Raw genomic sequence first — 21,009 nt, forward strand, 5'->3', positions numbered from 1 at the left:
GCATAAAAATACAAAGTGAGAAAGCAAAATACATAGCCACAGAAAACCCCAAACGCCAAGGGAAGCCTTGGCAGGAGGCCTGAGGGCGGCGGGGCTGCTCCAGGGCTGCCCGTGGGACTCCAGGCCCCACCAGGCCTTGCCTCCGGGTCTGCCGGAGCTCCAAGGGCTGCTCGGGAGGAAGAAGAAGGTGGCCTGGCGCTTCCACCCGAGAGGTTCCAAATAAAAAGTGAACAGTAAGCAGAGAGAAGGGTTGGGCTTGGAAATGCCTCGTGCACCATCATGCACAGCTGTGAGGCGGCTTTTTTTTAACCCCCCTGCCCAGCTGTTTTTCCCTAGCCCTGTTCAGAGACCAGGCTTTGAGGGATGGTGGGCTGTGTCTGTGTGGATAGCAGGGGGAGGAAGAATTCCACACTTGCCATACACTTGCCATTTCTCTGTTGCAAATCCCTCAGCTTTGTACCAATATGGGATCAAAAAACCTCATTTCTCACTGGATGTCTAATTCTGGCTTCAGCTTGTGCACATATTTGTGTTTAAACCAGACTCACTGATGCACTGAAAAGACCACACAGCATGCTTGTAGTACCTCCTGAAAATACAAGAGAGAACCAGAAATCCCTTCTAAAGTTAAGAAATTTTAGTTCACTGGACTTGTACTAGTACTTATTCATTAAGAAAACCCAACTGGCAAATATCTGCAGACTACAAGCTGCAGTTTCATAGTTTTGCAGAGTAGGCTTATATCTGTACCTACTGTAACGTGTTAACTTTCTGAGGAGATGAAAAGCTAGGTGTCACCAATCTGTCACCCTTGGAGACCAAATCCTATTCCCACTGGTGCATGCATGTTTAGGAACCAGGTGCTCTAATTCTATTTGTTGGGTAGGATGTGAGAAAGGACAGTTGTACACATGTAGAATCTGTACTTGTGATTAGGAATGCTGATGCAACCAGGATTCTTGAACACATGTACAATTCCTGCATGTATACATGCTTTGTACAGTGAATGGAGGTTAGGGCCAGCATATGCAATCCCACTCCCCTCTGTGCACTAACTGACCTGCAAAGAAGTTTGTAAAGAAGAAAGCTGCTATGCTTGCTTCCTGATTAATACTATTCTTCCTAACTCACACAGGAACAGCTGAAATATAGGACTGGTTGCTGGCATTTTCAAGAGTCCTCTCTTGTTCTTCGGGGTTTATCCACACTGAAATTTAGTGTGGATTAGAATCTGATTGTGTCCCAATTTATATAATGTCATCCACACAATGTCACTCAAATCTCAGTGTTTTCTACCAGTAAATTATTTTTTTCTGGATTTGAAGATAATCCACAGGGGAGGGGGATGCATGTTCAATAAATTGGCAGTGGACACTTAGCATCATTTCCCCCCCTCTGGGTGGAACTGGCTTGTTACCAACTCTTTCCACACCCTCTATTTGTGTTTCCTTTCTCATTCGTTTTCTGGCAGCTGTGTATCACTCTGGCAGTGAAGTAACCCTCACCCCCACAGTTAAACCCTTAGATTTGTGAATAAGCTGAAATCTGATCATACAAACTGCACCACTACAATCTTTCCCCAAACTTGTGCACACTGCTTGTTTCCTCATGTCATATTGTGTATACTTCCTGAAATGGAGCAGCAGTGAGTACTTTTTTTTAATAGTTAAGCCCTCAGATTTGTGCATAAGTAGAAAGCTGAGGCATGACAGAAACACATATTCAATAAATCACACATCCTGGGCAGGACTTATTTTTAAAGGGGTGTGCTCACAGGCTTTATGTTACCTGTGCACATGCCCAGTTTGCCTTAGAATGGAGAGAATGATTGGGGTGTGGCAGTGGAATTTAGAAACAACTAGATGTGATATTGCTGGTAGACTGGACACACGGGTGAGGGGAGGACATAAGTCTGAATTTGAACTGAAGGATTCAACTTCAAATGCACACAGATGTGGATTGCCAAGATCAAATTAGAACTGAAAAGCTGCACATTGCAGTTTCAACCAAGCCCTTTGTTTCATTGCTAATGAAAATACAATTAAAATAAAAGTTAACTAGAAATTATAGTTTTAATTTTGCTACTATCAGTATGCCATCAATGCTAAATACATTTTAAGAAAACATGCAAGTAACATGCTAGTGTTTCAGCAACAGTTATATTGTTAGTCATGTCACTGAAACGGTTTCTGTATAAACTGAAAAGATAAGACTGAATTGTCAGACCTGAACTTTGGAGGTCCTACCCTGTTTTCTCTTAATAGCGTTTTACTGCATACACACCAGACATTAAAAACACATTTCTGCTCCTCCAAAAAGGTCCCCAGAACTTGCTTTTAAGGGTTGCTGGAACTGCACCTCTGTAAGGGGTACAGTTCCCAGCATTCTTTGGGGCGGGGGTGCTTTAAACGTATGGTGTGTATTTTCAAAGCATTTTAATAAAAGCTCACACTTAATGCTTGTGTGGTGTAGTGCAGGGGTCACCCATATGCTGCCCACCAGATGTTGGGACTCCCATCAGCCCTAGCCATCGTGGCTAATGGTCAGGTGATGGAGTCCCACCAACACCTGGAAGGCTACTCTGCACGTACTGGTTAGAATTTCAGACTATGGCTAGGGAGTCCTAGGTTCAAATCTGCATTGAACCATGGAATTTACAGTGACTTTGAGACCATCACTATAGCCCAGTGCACATACACACTGCATGAACAGACAGCAGGCACAGAATGGGCAGGCACACCTGCGGCTGCACAGCATGAATGGCTGCCCACCTAAGGTCCACACTTGGGGTGTGAATATTGGTGAAGAAAAGCCTGCAGGTGTAGACCTCCAGTAGCATAGGCTTTTCCTGTGCTCAGTAACTGTAAAATCAGTGTTGAAGAACACATGGAACATTTTTATTTTTTGCATTTATGCCCTACCTTTTCCTCTAAGGAGCTCAAGGAAGCACACATGGTTCTCCCTCTCTTCCTTTAATCCCCACAACAACCCAGGTTAGGCTGAGAGGCAGCAACTGGCCCAAGGTCACCCACTATAGTATAGTATAGTCGTACCTTGGTTCTCGAACGCCTTGGTACTTGTATGTTTTGGCTCCCGAATGCCACAAACCTGGAAGTAAGTGTTCCGGTTTGCAAATGTTTTTTGGAAGCTGAAGATCCGATGCAGCTTCTGTGGCTTCCAATTGAGCGCTGGAAGCTCCTGCAGCCAATTGGAAGCTGCGCCTTGGTTTTTGAACGATTCCGGGAGTCAAATGGACTCCCAGAATGGATTAAGTTTGACAACCAAGGTACGACCATAGTATAGTATAGCATAGTATAGTTTAGTAATTATATGATTCTAGAAGGTAGTGGCTCAGTAGCAGAGCACTGCATGTAAAAGGTCTGAGGCGTAATCCCTGGCATCTTGAGAGATAGTTAGGAGACTCCGTCTGAAATCCTGGAGAGCCATTGCTAATGTAGAAAATACTAAACTGGGTGGACCAACGGTCTGACAGGATAAGGCAGGCTTTTATGTTCCTAACTGTTTAACTGGACAATAGCCTCTCAATGTGAGGTAAACACACAATTTGGCCCTTAAATTGGTTTTTGAAGCAGATGTGACTTCCTTTCAAACTCTTCCGAATAGCAGACATTTCTTATACAGTAAGTCTACTGAAGCAATGATTTCCCTTTGATCAGCCACTGAAAATGTGCTTATAGTTGTACAACTTTTGACAATATTTTGTTACCTCCACATTATCAATGGGGTGGATCCTTTTCCAGTGCACTACTAATGATTGAAGCAAACCTAATAATACAATGCTAGGACACTTAATATAATTGAAGCAAGGAATCAAGTAACAGTTGAAGCTCAGTGTACAAGAATTTATATTGTCTCATTATTTGAAAGCTTTCTGCTGCTGCTATCTGATACCTCTTCAATAAGAATAGGCCTAATATTGCAAGCAGTAATTCTTGCCGCCTTTTGTGTAGCTCAATGGAGAACGCTGAGTATTACAAGTGTACAGTGTCTTCAATACACCAACGTATTCATTATTTCCAGTCATTTATATTGATAGAATGTTGAAATATGGATTTTGTAACTTACTGCATTGGAGGTTTTTTAAAACTCGCTTTAGTTATTTCTTAGTATTGAATTACCAACCTGTCCCATTCTGAGAATATGTAGGTGAATAAACTTTAAAACTGGGAGACAATAAGATGGTGTGAGCACATCATATAAGCTTAAGACCTACCGGTAGTTACTATAAAGTGAGGCCATTGGATTTGGGTTCATGAGAGAAGACATGAGAGACCTTAAAAGTTATATTCTGCTGACTACACTTTTAAGTTAATTAAAAGTGGGTGGGGGACATGCCTTAAAATATGACAGCTGCAAATACTTCATGTCTATTCTTCCTCCACTGAATATAGGGTATTGGCTAAATAAATAACTCGTTCATCAGCTTCTGGCAGCAATTTCCAGAATGATTTTCATGTAAGTCTATTGCAGAAAAATCAAAGAGTCTTGTGGCATCTTTGTGACTCACTGTAGATTTCCCTTGGATTATGCCCCCTTGCAGAGAACACAGAGTGCACATGCACTGTGCAAAAAGGATGCGCAAATGGCTGTAAACCAAACATGGAGGTAAACTATCTTGTGGTGAACACTGTAGGCATTCAACTCTTAACAGTTGCTGCTGGTCAAGCACTCAGTAACCACGACTCCTTTCAGGAAGAGAGCTTGACTTGCATGAGAAAAACTGTAAATGCTGCACAGAGGCTTCCACAACAACCAACAGAGGGTTAGCAAATACTGCTTCATTGACTACAATCCCTTCTCCAAAAGGAAGATCCCTAATGCAGACAGCAAAAGGATAATCTGTGGGAGAGGGAGGCTGATGCACTGATGCACCGAAGTGATGTCTGTTTGTCTCTCATTCATTCACCAGCACCTTCTGAAGTCCTTTGCAGCTGCAGGGACTGGGATCTACTTGCTCCCCCATTCACATAAAGGGCATGTGGGCACCAGGCCTGCTAGGAGGTCATGGAGCTGTGGCCAAGTTGTTCTGTTTTTATCCCTCCTGGGCTCCTCGTGTTGAGGGCATCTCCTCCTCCTCCTCTCTGACAGTTCACCTTACAACTGCCATCCTGAGCCAGCCAGGACTGCAGAAGCCATGACACCCCTTTCTGTGTAATCACACCCCTTTTGACAGTCCTGGGTCTCTCTGGGTCAAACATGGAGGATTCTGGAGCTATCTCAACCAGATCCAGCTAAATCCCAGATGGACTTGAATCAAGGTGATTCAGTTCAGAATCCAGGATTTGTCCATGTCTGATACACAATCTTAATAAGCACACCCACACCCCCACACCCCTTTCCAAACTTCTCAGATAGGTTATTTCTGCTTCAAACCTTTAGCCTTTGAGTTCCCTCACAATCAGCTGTAGTTGCTCCAAACAACTTGCATAAGTGGGATTAACCCTTGTTAGTCCCCTCCTCCCAAATCAAAACAGGAAGTCTCTTTATGCCTAGTATAGAAAGTACGTATCACATGAGAGTGCCAAGAAAAACACAATTCCCATCATGTATCTGTGTCAAGTTTCCAGGCTCATAACATCCATTGCTATATTAAAAAATATATTACATGTCCTAGAATAGAGGTTCCCAAACTTATTTGGCCTACTGCCTGTTGGTTTCTGCTCTCTTTCACTGTGCAGCGAAGTGCTTGTCACGAGACAGGTGTTTACATTCCACAGTCAGTTGCTGTTGGGTTTTCCCACGGGAAAGGAGACTGGATGTGACGTACACTGGTTTCCTGTTTTTCAGTGTTTCTCTCCGTGCTTCAGAGGAGAGAGGATGCTTTCTCTGCTCCGGCAGAGGCAAGATGTTTTTCTGTAATCTACCAGCTTTGAAGTGTAAATAAAGTAATATAGAGTATGTGGCACGTACTCCTCATCATTCCGCTGTGCTTGGGACACTGCAATTTCAACACTGCCCCCTTTTCAGAAAAAAACCTACTCAGCACCCACTTTAAGTGAACAAACAGAAAGATACAGTGACAAATTTGCATTCTTTTATGCACCTATATTTCTACCTACATCTTGTATCATTCTAAAGAAAGATGTTATAAATAAGACACCTTAAAGCTTGAACTCTGTGTTACATTGGTAAGTGTCATTACACAACAGATGAAACAGGTACAAACGGTTTTTCAAAAAATTATTTTTTCTTTATGTTTCCACTGCCCGGTTATTTTTATTCAATGCCCCCCCATTGCACCTGAGGCTACTATGCCACCCCTGGATCCTTCCATCACCCCAGGGGGGAATCGCCCACTTTGGGAAACACTGGCCTAGAATATATTTGAAGAGGGCCTCCCACTCCTCTCAGTGTACGAAGCTTTTTAATTTCATCAGCTTAGAAACACATTTAAATAATGATGATTATTTAAATTCTCCCAAATCCCCCATGCCTTACCCATAAAAGAAAAGAAAAAATGCTAAAATAAAAACGACAGGAGTAAAGTACTTCTGGGAAATGATATATAATGAGATGGAAAAGATGTTGAAATATACATTCTTAAAAAAACCAGAAGCATTTTTACTTGGTATTATAGGCCAAGCCATTAATAGACAAGATGCTAAACTGTTCTTATATGCAACAACAGCGGTAAGAGTATTGTTAGCCCAGAAATGGAAGCAAGAAGAAATTCTGACGAAAGAAGAATGGCAGATGAAATTAATGGACTATGCAGAATTGGACAAAATGACAGGAAGGATTCAAAACCTGCAGAACCAGAGATTTACCTAAGACTGGAAGAAGTATATGAATTATTTGAAGAGCAACTGTAATCAACAAATTACGCTAGTAGGACTACAAGAAGTTTTGTAAGGTGAAATATACGAAGTGTTACAAAGTAGAAAAAGATAGAGACATTGGTTATGAGTTTGAAATGTGTGATGGGATGATGAGCTGCTTGTGCGTAAAGCTTAGTCCCTCAGAGTTTGGCCTGGTTATCAAAGCTCTGTCTATAGCGGAGCCCCTTAAACATGACTCCCTCAATCGCTGGCAGAATCCGACAGTGGGCGTTTGCGGAAACGCTTCCAGCATAGAAGCTCCTTAACGGAAACGCGTCTTCGGGATTCTCGGCGTGACAGTTTCCGGCGAGGGGTGGGTGTCCCTATAGGAGGTCCTGAAGCTTCCCCACTGTTTTCGCTGGAAGTCTCTCTGAGCCATCCCTCCGATTCACTTTCCCTTGGAGCTCCTTCTCTCCCCCTGCTGGTTCCCTCCTCTGCTGCCGAGTCTCTCCTAACCTCCGTGAGCCCTTCCACCGCCTGCCCTTCCGATGGCAGTTCCCTGACATCCACCTCCCCTCCAGGGCCCCCTTCACCCCCTCCCGCCCCTTCCTCCACGGGCGGTGAAGGTGCAAAACCCCGGAAAGAACCTCCCTCATCTTCCGAAGACTCGAACACTTCCCTCCACCGGTTGCCGTCCCTTGTCCCCAAGTACTCCTCCTCCTCGGAGTCTACTCCTTCTTCCAGCTCCGATTCTGGGAACCCTTCAAACTCTTCTTCCTCATCGGTGGTGCCAAAGTGTTCCCTCCAGAACCTCGTTACAGGCTGAGGTTTCCTTGGGAACCGTTGATGAAACGTTTCTATTAAAACCTCGTCGTTGACTTCCTCTGCAGTTACCCAGGTGTTTTCTGACTCTGGTTCCCCTTCCCAAGCTACCAAATACTCCACCTGATTACCCTTCCACCTGGAGTCAATGATTTCCGCCACGTGGCTGTTGCGTTCCCTTTCTTCTATGACTGGTCCCTGTGTGACCTCCCCTTCACGTCCCCCCCTGTACGGTGACAGTAATGACCTGTGGAATACTGGGTGTAGTTTCATGTGGTTAGGTAACCTGAGTTTGAACGCCACTGGATTGACCTGTTGTATGACCTCAAATGGTCCCAATCTTTTGGGTCTCAATTTCTTACAATCCCCTTTGAACGGCAACCCTTGGGTCGATAGCCACACCTGGTCCCCCACATTTATGGTTTCACCTTCCCTTCTGTTCCTGTTTGCCTGCTTCTTGTATTCTTCTTTGGCCCTTTCTAGGTTGAGTTGGAGCTGACGATGGATTGCTTCCATTTCTTCTACAAAATGTTCTGCTGCCGGGACGCTCCATCTTTCCCCTCCTTCCCCTGGAAATGCCCTGGGATGACACCCATAGTTGGCCAAAAAGGGACTCATCCCTGTGGACACATTCTCCGCATTATTGTAGGCAAATTCTGCCAGAGCCAACTTTTCTACCCAATCATTTTCTCTGTCATTGACATAACACCTCAAGTATTGTTGGAGGATACTGTTTGCTCTTTCCGCCTGCCCGTTGGTTTCTGGGTGTCGGGCAGTCTGAAAATTAACTGCTGTCAAATTTTTCTCTAGAACCATAGTTTTTGATTTATTCAATTTAAAACCTGCCACCCGACCAAATTCTTGTATTATTTCCAGTGCTCTTTTAGAACTAGGGATTGGCTCCTGTAGCGTCAGTACTAGGTCATCTGCATAGGCTTTAAGTTTATAGTGTTTAACTCCGACCTGTATACCCTGAATCTGTTGGTCCCTTCTAATCATATTCAGCAAGACCTCCAGGACTGAAATAAAAAGCAAAGGGGAAATTGGGCAGCCTTGTCGTGTCCCTTTCTCTATCTTAACTTCTTCCGTTACTGCATTATTCACTATTAATTTCGCCTTCTGTTCTGAGTAAATCGCGCCTATACCGTTTCCAAACCTTTCTCCAACCCCATCCCTTGCAAATTTTTCCTCATAAAGCTCCACGAAATATTGTCAAAGGCTTTCTCCGCATCAATAAATATTAAAACAGCTTTTGTATTTATATTAACTTGTAGCTTTTCTAAAATGTCAATTAAGTTTCTCGTGTTATTTGACAATTGTCTGCCTGGGAGAAAGCCAGCTTGGTCTTTATGAATCATTGTTGCTAAAACTTTTTTCAGTCTTCTAGCTAAAATATCAGCAAAAATTTTATAATCCACATTAAGTAGGGATATGGGGCGGTAGTTCTTTAGTTGTGTCTTTTCTATCTCATTTTTCGGTATAAGCGTGATGTAAGCTTCTTTCCACGACTCCGGCGCTCTTTTCCCTTCCATAATTTCATTGCCAACCTCCATTAGAGGTTGAATTAAGTAATCTTTCATGTCTTTGTAGTATTTGGAGGTTAGCCCATCCGGGCCTGGAGACTTGCCTAGTTGCAGGTTCTTAATGGCACCTTCAACCTCCTGTTCAGAAATTTTGTCATTCAGTATTAATTTATTCTCTTGAGAAATTTTTTGTAATCCATTTGTTTCCAAAAATTTCTCGATTTTGATCTCATTCTGTGGCCCTTGTGAATACAGTTGTTTAAAGTATCTCTGGAAGCAGTCTTGAATCTCCCGTGGGTTTTGTATATTTCGTCCATTTACTTCAAGATTGGTAACAGTATTTAATTTCTGTCTTTTCTTCAGCTGCCAAGCTAGCAGCTTTCCACACTTATTGGCCGATTCGAAGGTTTTTTGTCTCATTTGTTTAATTTTCCATTCTATATCCTGGTTAACCATTTTCAAATATTGTGCCTGATGTAATTTAATTTCTCGTAGAATGTCCTGTGACTTAGGTTTAGTCCTTAATCTCTTCTCGCCTTCTCTAATTTTCTCTAAAATCTTTTCTTTCTTCTCCTCTTGAAGTTTCCTCTTTATAGCATTTTGCTGGATCAAAAACCCCCTCATTACGGCTTTACTTGCATCCCAGATTACTCTTTTCTCCACTGTAGTCTTCAAATTTATCTCAAAGTAGTCTTTTAGTGTTTTTTGGGCCTTTCTCACAATTTCAGAGTCTCTAAACAAGGTGTCATTCATTCTCCATCTAAAGGAACCAGTGGGTGTTAGTTTCATATCCATCTTCACTGGGTTATGGTCGGAGCAGATTTTGGGGCAGATTTCCACCTTTCGAATCTTGGGTGCCATCCCTCTTGTAATCCAAATTTGGTCTATTCTAGTCCAGGTCAAATTGGCTTCAGAGAAGAAGGTCCCCTCTCTACCTAGGGGATTTTTAGTTCTCCAAATATCAATCAAGTCCATATTGTCTGTCAATTCAAAAAAGGTCTTTGGTAGTCTTCCATCTTTTGTGACTACTTGTCTTTCAGATTTATCCATATATGTCGAGACAACGCCATTCATATCTCCCATCAAAATGATATTTCGATCTATAAAGTCCATTAACGTCTCATGCAGTTTCTTATAAAACTCTGATTTCCCCTCATTAGGTGCATAGACTCCAATTATTACTAATTTCTCTCCTTGGAATTGTATTTCAATTGCCACAAATCGTCCATGTTCATCTTTAAGGAGAAACTTTGGTGATAATTTCTCTTTTGCGTAGATCACAACTCCTCTTTTTTTTACTTTGTCTGATGAAATAAAGTCTTGGCCTAACTTTTTATTTATCAATAATTTCCTTTGGAGTCTTGTTATATGTGTTTCTTGTAGGCAAATTAGGTCCAGTTGTTCCTTTTTCAGAATATGAAAAATCCTCTTCCTTTTGCTGGGGGAGTTCAAACCTCGAACATTCCAAGTTAACATCTGCAGAGACATGTTGTTGTTATTCTGATGTTCCACCAGTTGCTCCTAGAAGTTGCTCTTGGTTTGTCGGCGGTATCTCTTTCCGTTGGTCCAGTCCCAAGAGAGTTCTTCCTAAGTCAGGTGGTCCCAGTCCTAATATTTCCAAGTCTTTTGTTCTGGCCTCTCTTTGTAATTCTTCTCCAAAATTTCTCAGAAAACTCTCTTTATCTTCCTCTGATCTTATCTTAATTTTCTTTCCTTTAAATGTAAACGAGAGGCCTTGTGGGAATTCCCACCTGAACAAAATTCCGTTTCTTTTTAGCAGGTCCACCAAATTTCCGTAATTGGTTCTAAGATCGAGCAGGTATTTCGGGATATCTTTAAAAATCTCAATTCTCACCCCTTGGATATCGAGTGCTTTCTGGTAGTGTAGACTCAGTATTTTATCTCTTTCCTCTTTTGTCCTTAGAGCAATCAAGCAGTCTCTCGGCCTATTTTTCCTCTTAACCCTTCCCAATCGAAAAGCACTCACTATCTTAAATTCTTCTTTCTCTGGATCCAGGTCCCAGCACTCCTCAAATTCCGATGTCAACAGTTCTATCAAGTCTCCTTCTTCTATTTCTGGGACCGATCTAATTCTCAAGTTGGTCTGTTTCTCTTTAAGTTCAATCAAAGAGAATTGTACCTTGTATTCATCCAATTTTTTATTTATTGGTGGTATCTTTTGTTCTACTGCCAATACCCTCTCTTTGGCTTCCTCCGCTGTCTTCTTTGTCTCCTTAGACTCCTGCACCAGTCTGTCAATCGCCTGGGTGTTAGAATTCACATTCGTCCCCAAATCGTTTACTTTTTGCCCCAGGTCCTTAATAGTTGAAGTATTTTGATCAATCTTAGCTGTCAAATTTTGCAGAGCCGATAAAATCTTGTCTAATGTTGCAGAATCCGATCCTGTTCCTTTTGATTCTTCCCTTTCTGTGGCTTGTGGGACAGAGAGTCCTGCTGATGATGTTCTTCTATGCTGGAGTTGCTGCTGTGCCTGCAGCTGCTGCTGTTGTTTAATTTTTGCTCTTGTTGATACTTTATCTGGAGGCTGTAACTTGTCTGGTTGTTTCTCTTCCATTGCTTGCCTCTAGAAATCAAGGTCACTCACACAATTCCCAAGCTTCCTTCTTAGCTATAAACAATAGCAGCTGCAGTGGAAAATCCCCAGCTATAACACACAGTTCCTCTAGGGGAGCAGAATACCAGGTTGTTTCTTCAATAATTGTTAAACAGTAACTTCATCAGCTCCCCAGTTATCTTTCCAATTTGTTGCAAGAGTAAAAGAGTAAAAAAGTTATAAATTTGGAGGCTCCCTTGATTGTTACTAGTCCTTCTAAGCATTCAGTAGCAAAAGTTACAATGTCCATAAACAGTACTTTCACAGTAGCCTTGCATTTATTTAAGACAGACCGGCAGATCAGTGTTAAAAGTAAAGTGGTGGATTTTTTATCCCCCCTTCCCTACTTGGGGGGGGGGGGTTCTTTTGCTCTGACAGTGAAATTTAGCTCTTTATATAAAACAAGTCAGTGGTTCAAAGTTCCCTTGTCCCTTGCTTTTATTCTATTTACAGGATCGGCAAAGCGGACTTCCTGTTTGCACTTTGCCGATTTCAGGTCCGAATTTTAAATTCAAGTTCAAAGTCCCGATCAAAGTTTCTAGTTTCAAGTTCAAATTTCAAGTTCAAGTTTCTAGCTTCAAGTTCAAATTCAAATTCAAAATCAAAGTCCAATACTTGGTCTTAACTTTGATCTTTCCAAGTTCCCATTTTCTTACTCACGGATAGCTGTTTTAATCCGATGTTTCACAGGAAAAAGGCCAGCGCTCTCCGGTAACTGCTATGCAGCTTCACTCCGCAGAAGTAGCGATCGGCTCCAGCACAGCGCTACACCCCCGCTCCGCTCCGGAGCTCTTTTCAGGGCTCCTTTGACAGTTCGGGGGGGCGCAAAGCGTGCCCGCTGAGCCCCACGGCCCCAGGCTTCACCCGCCTGTGGGTTTTTTGAGGGTCCTCCGCTTCGCTGTAGCGGTGGACCCGATTTCTGCGGAGCTTCCCCCTCCGTTTCAGAGGGTATCCGCCATTACCGATGGCCGCCGCCGCGGTAAGAGAAGGAAAGGTTTCAGGAAGAAACAGGTTTAATATTGGTGAAAAAAGTGAAATATCTAGGGGTGAACTTGACTTCGAAGAATGTAAATTTATTTAAAGATAATTATGAGAAGTGTTGGTCAGAAGTGAAAAAAGATCTTGAAATTTGGACAAACTTGAAACTTTCCTTACTGGGTAGAATTGCTGTTATCAAAATGAATGTATTGCCAAGAATGTTGTTTTTGTTTCAGACGTTACAAATCATTGACAAAATGGACTGTTTTGAGAAGTGGCAAAAAGAAATTTCTAGATTTGTCTGGCAGGGCAAAAAGCCCAGAATAAAATACAAAATTCTTACTGACGCAAAGGAAAGAGGGGGGTTTGCCCTGCCGGACTTCAAGTTATATTATGAAGCAGCAGCTTTTTGCTGGCTGAAGGATTGGCTACTTCTTGAAAACACGGATATTTTGGATTTGGAAGGATATGATAACGTTTTTGGGTGGCATGCATACTTGTGGTACGGTAAGGCTAAAGTGTACAAGACATTTAAAAACCATATTGTCAGGAAAGCATTGTTTAATGTCTGGATGAAATACAAAGATTTATTGGAAAATAAAACCCCTAGGTGGCTCTCACCTATGGAAGCAAAGGCCTTAAAAAAGCTTAATATGGAATCTAACTGGCCAAAATATTGGGAAATTCTGGAGCAGGAGGGAGATAAAATGAAATTGCAAAGCTATGAGAAACTTAAGGATAAGGTGCGAGATTGGTTACATTATTTTCAAATAAGAGAGGCCTATCATTTGGACAGGAAAATTGGCTTCCAGGTGGAAAAATCAAAGTTGGAAACAGAATTGTTAGAACCCAATGCTAAGATATTGTCGAGAATGTATAACTTGCTGTTGAAGTGGAATACTGAGGATGAAACGGTAAAATCTGCTATGATAAAATGGGCACAAGACGTTGGTCATAACATTATGTTTGTTGACTGGGAACAGTTGTGGACCACCGGTATGAAATTCACGGCATGTAATGCCTTAAGAGAGAATATTATGAAAATGATATATAGGTGGTACATGACCCCAGTCAAACTTGCAAAAATCTACCATTTGCCCGATAATAAATGTTGGAAATGCAAAGAAACTGAAGGGACATTCTTTCACCTTTGGTGGACGTGCCCAAGGATCAAGGCTTTCTGGGAGATGATATATAATGAACTGAAAAAGGTATTTAAGTATACCTTCTTGAAGAAACCAGAGGCCTTTCTTCTGGGCATGGTCGGCCAATTGGTGCCAAAGAAGGATAGAACTTTCTTTATGTACGCTACAGCAGCAGCAAGAATACTCATCGCAAAGTATTGGAAGACACAAGATCTACCCACTTTGGAAGAATGGCAGATGCAAGTAATAGACTATATGGAACTGGCTGAAATGACTGGCAGAATTCGAGATCAAGGAGAAGAGCAGGTGGAAGAGGACTGGAAGAAGTTTAAAGTCTATCTACAAAAACACTGTAAAATCTTTGAATGTTGAGGACATTGAAAAGGAAAGAAGGGGTTCTAGTGACTGAGTTAAATAAGAGCACAAAGGGAGGGATCAAGAATCAAAATGAACAAAGATTGAGCTTGCTGAACTAATTATTACATAGCATACAAGATCGGGAGGCGGGTGGAAGTAAGGAAAATAAGGTTTTGAAGGTTATAATTGGAAAGTGAGGGATTTCTTTTTGTTTTTTTATGTTAAAATCTCCTTTTTTCTCTTCTTTTTTTTTTGTCTATGTTTTCTTTTCTTTTGTAATGTTTGTGAAAATTTTTCTTTTTGTAATGTTTGTGAAAATTTGCTTTTTTGTTCTTTTTTGTGAAAAATGCAATAAAAATTATTTTTTTAAAAAAAAAAAAAAGAAAAGAAAATTAACCTCTACGTGCAGTAAGCTCATGAGCTTCCTCCAGAACCTGGACGTAAATTGTTTCCCTCGGTCTGAGACCACCCTCAAGGGGGCGCCATGCAACCTAAAAATGTGTTCTACAAACAACTTGGCTGTCTCTTCTGCCGTGACCGCATGTGAGCATGCTATAAAGTGGCACATTTTGGTTAACAGGTCTACTACAACCATGATGGCTGTTTTTCCCTTGGATTTTGGCAGATCCGTCATAAAATCTATGGATACTGCCTCCCATGGTCGTTCTGGTGTGGGTAGTGGTTCCAATAACCCCGCTGGTGCCCGCCTCTCCCCTTTTGCTCGCTGGCATCGGTCACACCCTCTCACATACTCCCGTACATCTTCCCGCACCTTGGGCCACCAAAACTCCCTGGTAACCAACCACATGGTTTTGTGTTGCCCGAAGTGCCCCGCTGTGGGGCTGTCATGCAACTGTTTGAGTACCCTCCCCCTCAATTCTCCTTCGGGTATATACAGTGCCCCTTTGTAATACAATGCCCCGTTCCTTTCCTCAAAACCTCCTGAGTTCTCTCCCTCCCGCCGGAGTCCTCTGAGCTTATCCTGGGCGTATTCATCATTCTCAGTTCCCTCTACCAGTTCTCTTTGCCCCACCAATGCCGCCCCACACACCCAGTGGTCCTCAGGGATGATATGTCTCTCTTCTGGCGCTCCCTCCCCCTCCAAATATTCTGGTTTTCGAGAGAGAGCGTCTGCCCTGACGTTTTCCGGGCCTGGCACGTAGCAAATTTCAAAGTGGAATTTGGAGAACTCCTGGGCCCATCTCACTTGTCGTTGGTTAAGTACTCGTGCCGTTCTCCAATACTCTAGGTTCTTGTGGTCAGTGCACACTTGGACTTTGTGTTGTGCACCAACTAATAAGTGCCGCCATCTTCGGAACGCTTCATGAATGGCGAGTAGTTCTCGGTCATACACGGTGTAGTTCCTCTCGGATTTATTCAACTTTCACGAGAAGAAGGCACACGGTCTCCACTCCGACTCACTCTTCCCTGGCTGCAGAAGCACCGCCCCTACCGCTCGGTCTGATGCATCAGTTTCTACTCTCATCGGTTTTTGTAGATCCACATGCAGGAGCTGTTCTTCAGACGCAAATGCTTTCTTTAACTCTTCGAACGCTCGCTGCGCCTTTACTGTCCAAACAAATTTCTTCTTGCTGCTGAGACAATCAGTGATGGGAGCCGTTCTTGATGAACTTCCGATAGAAGTTTCCAAACCCTAGGAACCTTTGCACGTCCTTCGTTTTCGGGGTCTTCCATTCCAGTACCGCCTGAACCTTGCCGGGATCCATGGCCAATCCCTTGTCTGACAAGCGGTACCCCAGGAATTCCACCTCCTTGGTATGAAACTGACACTTCTCCAGTTTCACCCACAGCTGGTTTGCTTGCAGCTTGCCCAGTACTTCCCAGACGTCCCGTACATGCTGCTCCTCGTTCTCTGAGTATACCAACACGTCATCTAAGAAGGCCACGCAATTCTTGTAAAGCAAAGGTCCCAGGACGTGGTTCATGAATGATTGAAAACAGGCTGAGCCTGCTTGTAGACCGAAGGGCATAACGAGATACTCAAAGGCCCCCAAGGGGGTGAACATGGTGGTCTTCCGTATCTCATCCGTATCAGGTTATACGCCCCCCTCAGGTCCAGTTTGGTAAAAATCTTTCCCTTCCTCACTCGGGTCAAAATGTCATCAATTCTGGGCATGGGGAAAGCCACGGGTTCTGACATGGCATTCAGGGCCCTGTAATCCACTACAAGCCTGGGTTTATCCGTTTTTTTTTTGTCCACAAAAAACACTGGGCTGCCCCCCACCGCTCTTGACTCTCTGATGAAACCTCGTTTCAGGTTTTTGTCAATGAACTCCCTTAACTCCTGCATCTCCCTATCGGACATGGCATACAACTTGCCCACTGGCAGCTGGGCCCCAGGGAGTAGGTTGATTTGACAGTCAAAGGGTCTATGCGGGGGCAGTTTATCTGCCTCTCTTTCGCTGAAGACGTTTCCCAGGTCGGCGTATTGTCGGGGCACCTTCCCTTTATCTGTTACTTTCGTCCCTGCTAGAGTGGCCTTGGCTCCTCCCTGAGCCTTCCCTTCTTTGCAGTGTTCTAGGCAATGTGCTGACCCAAAGGAAACTACCCGCTGGTGCCATCCCACTAGCGGATCATGCAGCGCTAGCCAGCTCATCCCCAAAATAATAGGCACTCCCCCCAGGGTAGCCACATTAAACGCTATCAGTTCCGTGTGTCTTGCTACCTTCATTATCATTGGGATAGTCTGTTGGTTAACTTCTCCCCCCAACAGCTCCCTCCCATCAATCATGGTCACCTGCAAAGGGTTACTTAAAGGGATAGTCTGTATCTGGTGTTCGGCTGCAAACTCCTTACTCATAAAATTACAGGAGCTGCCTGAGTCCAGTAGCGCCTTTATCTTTAGTGGGTGTCCGTTTGGCAGCTCTAGCAACACCTCTACTACAAGCGCTGGTCTTGGGGGTTCCGGCGTGGGCACATTCACTGCTCTTTGGCCTGGCTGCTGTGCCCCGATGCTGGCAGCCAGGCGTTGGCTTTTACTTGCTCCTTAACCCCCTCCTCCTCACCCCCAACAGCTCCCGCCATCCCTTGCCATTCCTTCCTTTGTGGGCAGACTCTGGCAAAGTGACCTGGCTGTTGGCAGAGGAAACATTTATTGGCGCTCTTTCCCTCCTTCCGCCCTTCATTGGGGTTTGAAACTCCGCGCGTGCGCGCTGTTCCAATTTCCATCGGCTCTATTGGAGGGGAATGCTGCGCTGGAATCTCTGGAATGCGGAAATCACTCCAACGTTCCCCTTTCCCTTCCCGCTTCTCCAAAGCTCTCGCCTCCTGGCGTGCACCTATGGCCAGTGCGGATTTGGTCAGCTGGTCCATAGACTCCACCCTGGGCGCCCGGGAAAGTTCGTCCTTCACCACCAAAGATAGCCCTTCTTCGAACAGCATTTGTATCGGTTCCGCCGACAGGTCCCACCCCAATTTATGGATCAACATGGTGAACTCAGTCCAGTACTCCCGGACGGATCAGTTCCCCTGTTTACACGCCATCAACTGTCTGCGCACCACTCCCTGCTCAATCTCGCTGGAAAACATCAGATCCATGGCGCGAAAAAACTTTCTCGAGTCCTTTAGGGCGTCATTATTCGCTGCCATCAGGGGCCTCACCCAGTCTTTCGCCCCCCCTTCGAGATGCCCAATCACAAACGCTACCCTCGATTCCTCATCGGGAAAGTCATCAAACTGCAGATTGAGGGCGTATTGCATCTCTGTTCTAAAGGCTTGATAGTTTCTGGGATCACCCCCAAACTTTTGTACCAATCCTGGCACCTTCCTTGCGAGTGGGGTGGTTTTTCCCTTTTCTGCATCCTGAGCCCGCCTCTCCTCGAGCCTCGCCATTTGCAGCGCTAGCTGGACTTCCAACACCCTGTACCTTTCTTCCAGGCTTGGACCTGCTCCAGCTCCTCCTGCATCTCCGGCTCCGGTTGGGTTGCTCAGGATGCCTCTCCTTGCACAAGCGGCTTTCAGTGACTGTCGGATTGCTGTGATGGGATGATGAGCTGCTTGTGCGTAAAGCTTAGTCCCTCAGAGTTTGGCCTGGTTATCAAAGCTCTGTCTATAGCGGAGCCCCTTAAACATGACTCCCTCAATCGCTGGCAGAATCCGACAGTGGGTGTTTGCGGAAACGCTTCCAGCATAGAAGCTCCTTAACGGAAACGCGTCTTCTGGATTCTCGGCGCGACAGTTTCCGGCGAGGGGTGGGTGTCCCTATAGGAGGTCCTGAAACTTCCCCACTGTTTTCGCTGGAAGTCTCTCTGAGCCATCCCTCCGATTCACTTTCCCTTGGAGCTCCTTCTCTCCCCCTGCTGGTTCCCTCCTCTGCTGCCGAGTCTCTCCTAACCTCCGTGAGCCCTTCCACCGCCTGCCCTTCCGATGGCAGTTCCCTGACAAAATGTAATAGGGGAAATAAGAAATGCATACTAAGAGATTAGATTGGAAAATTTTCAGACATGACTAATGGAAGTCAGAAAAATTTTGAATAAGATGTAAAAGTATGTTTAATTACTGTTTAAAATGGTATGATAAAAAACATATATATATAAACACGACAGGAGACTCACAGGGTGTCCATTGGTATTTGCTCACACAAAAGGCAAGTCAGTGAAAGAAAAGGCAGGCAAGCAGAATGGCTGGCCAGGCAAGCCCTCCTGCTGTGGGGCCTGATGCTAAGCGTGGCCCTCAAGGAAACAACTCTTTGCATGCTCAGAAAACATAATATGGTCTAATTTTCTTCTGTGGCTGTATGCTAACTCCTGTGTCCTGATTGGCCGGTTTGCCATCAAGAGAAGATGAGAGAGTGGAGATCCAAGGTATCCACTGCCCTAGAAAAATGCAAAAATGTTCATGTGGTTTTCGTGCCTGGAGATGGATGGAAGAGATCTTGTGGCCACAGCAATATAGTTTGCCCAGAGAATGGGAGAGTGACAGAAATATTTCCAGTAGTCTCTCTTATGTTCAAATTGAAGGATAAGAACGTGTGTTGTGTTCAAATTTTGGAGAAAACTTAAAATGATTGCTTGAGGTTTCACTTGGTAGGGCAGTACCCAGGTTGCCCTAATATAGCAGCTTCCACTGAACACAGGACTTACTTTAAAAAAAGGCAAATTGAAAAATGTCAAATTTCAGAATAAATTACAACCCAATAATTTATTAATGTATTAATTATTATTAATAATATTTATCGTATAATTATAAATTATAACCTAATGCAGGCATGTGGAAAGGAATGAGATCCAACTTGGGGAACTGGTAGCATTTGATTTGCAGGAAACAGCAGCCTCCAAGGCCCGTTATTATGAACGAGGTACAAATCTTAATCAGGTGGTCAACTAGTTGAATTATTTCAATTTAAAAATGCAGTGGCAAATTACCTATACCTGGAAACTCAGCCATTCACCATTTTGGCTCATTAAAAGATAACAAGAAAGAGCCGCAGATGACAGATTGGTCAGCTTCATGGGCATAGCTGTTAATATAGATATTGTTTCATTCAGCTAACATTTATTCACCGTAGACCTTGAGTAATTAATTTCAATGGGTCTGCTCTGAGGAAAAGTTAGCTGAGTGCAACTCATAGCCAGAATCTGTTCACTCAGATCCACAGGAACAGCTGAGATTTAAGAAATGGGCAAAGATCAGTGTTTTTGTTTTGTGCCATTTCACCTCAAAATATGCAACTGCTTTCTGCATTGTTCATTATGGGGCATTTGTAGTTTTCTCAGTGGTCATAGATTTCACATAAGTTAGCCATACAGTTAAAAATGTTTCAGTATGTGGTATTAAATTTCACATTCAGTATGACAGATACCTTATTAAAGTAATGGGAATTTTGTTGCCCATTCTGAGCTCTTATGAGATCATAAAAATTAGGTGTTGGTAACTAGACAGTTATTTTAATACCCAGTACCTGAAATTTCCCAAACATATGCTTTTATAACGCTGTGAAAATGTAGTGGGTGATACTAGAAGGAATGTTAGATGACAGGTGACTTGAAAATATCAGATACCTTATGTTGAGGCAGCAAGGATAGAAGACATGCAAATGCTGAGGAAGTCCTACAGCCGTGGTGAACTCTCCTTTTGGAGGTTTTTAAGCAGAGGTTGGATGGCCATCTGTCACGGATGATCTAGTTAATATTCCTGCATTGCAGGGGGTTGATGAATCACAGAGTTGGCAGGGATCCCAAAGGTCATCCAGTACCAACCCCCTGCAATCGCAGCTGAAGCATCCATGACAGATGGCCACCCAACCTCTGCTTAAAAACCTCCAAGAAAGGAGAGTCCACCATCTCTCCTGGGAGTCTGTTCCACTACTGAACAGCTCTTACTGTCAGAAAGTTCTTCCTGATGTTTAGTTGGAATTTCCTTTCTTGCAACTTGAAGCCCTTGGTTCGAGTCCTACCATCCAGAGCCGGAGAAAACAAGCATGCTCCCTCTTCCATGTGGCAGCCCTTCAGATGACCCTCAAGGTCACGTCCAACTCTACAGTTCCATGATTCTAACATCCAGTTTTCAGCTTTGTTTACTCCTGAAGCGTGATCACACTTTCAGTATTAAAAATAGGCTTGCACATTCTTTCCTTTGACAAAAACTTTCATGCAACTGCTTTTAAAGAACTTCCTTTCTTGTTGTTAGATATACAAAATAGCTATACGTTAACTTTTTTTATAAATTTGCAGCCAGAAAGCAATGGAGAAATAATATATTTTATATTATACCTTCTCTCCCTACTCCAGAAAGATAGATATATTAATTTTTTACAATAGGCATACTGCAAT

General features: G+C 43.5%; 1 protein-coding gene across 4 annotated transcripts in view; it reads left to right on the plus strand.

Annotated features, from left to right (window-relative positions):
* Nucleotides 1-162: 162 nt before the first annotated feature.
* LOC307215684 (potassium voltage-gated channel subfamily KQT member 1-like) overlaps nucleotides 163-21,009 on the plus strand; it is a 373,811-nt gene continuing 352,964 nt past the window's right edge. For 3 of the 4 annotated variants that reach the window (XM_079975202.1, XM_079975201.1, XM_079975203.1), the window contains exon 1: nucleotides 581-3,641. The gene's annotated coding sequence lies outside the window, so the exon portion shown is untranslated. Of the gene's footprint in view, nucleotides 234-580; nucleotides 3,642-21,009 lie in introns of those variants that run through there. The other variant, XM_079975199.1, reaches the window with a different exon arrangement.

Source organism: Podarcis cretensis (genome assembly GCF_951804945.1).
Source record: "Podarcis cretensis genome assembly, chromosome: 5".
In the NCBI taxonomy this organism is placed as follows: domain Eukaryota; kingdom Metazoa; phylum Chordata; class Lepidosauria; order Squamata; family Lacertidae; genus Podarcis; species Podarcis cretensis.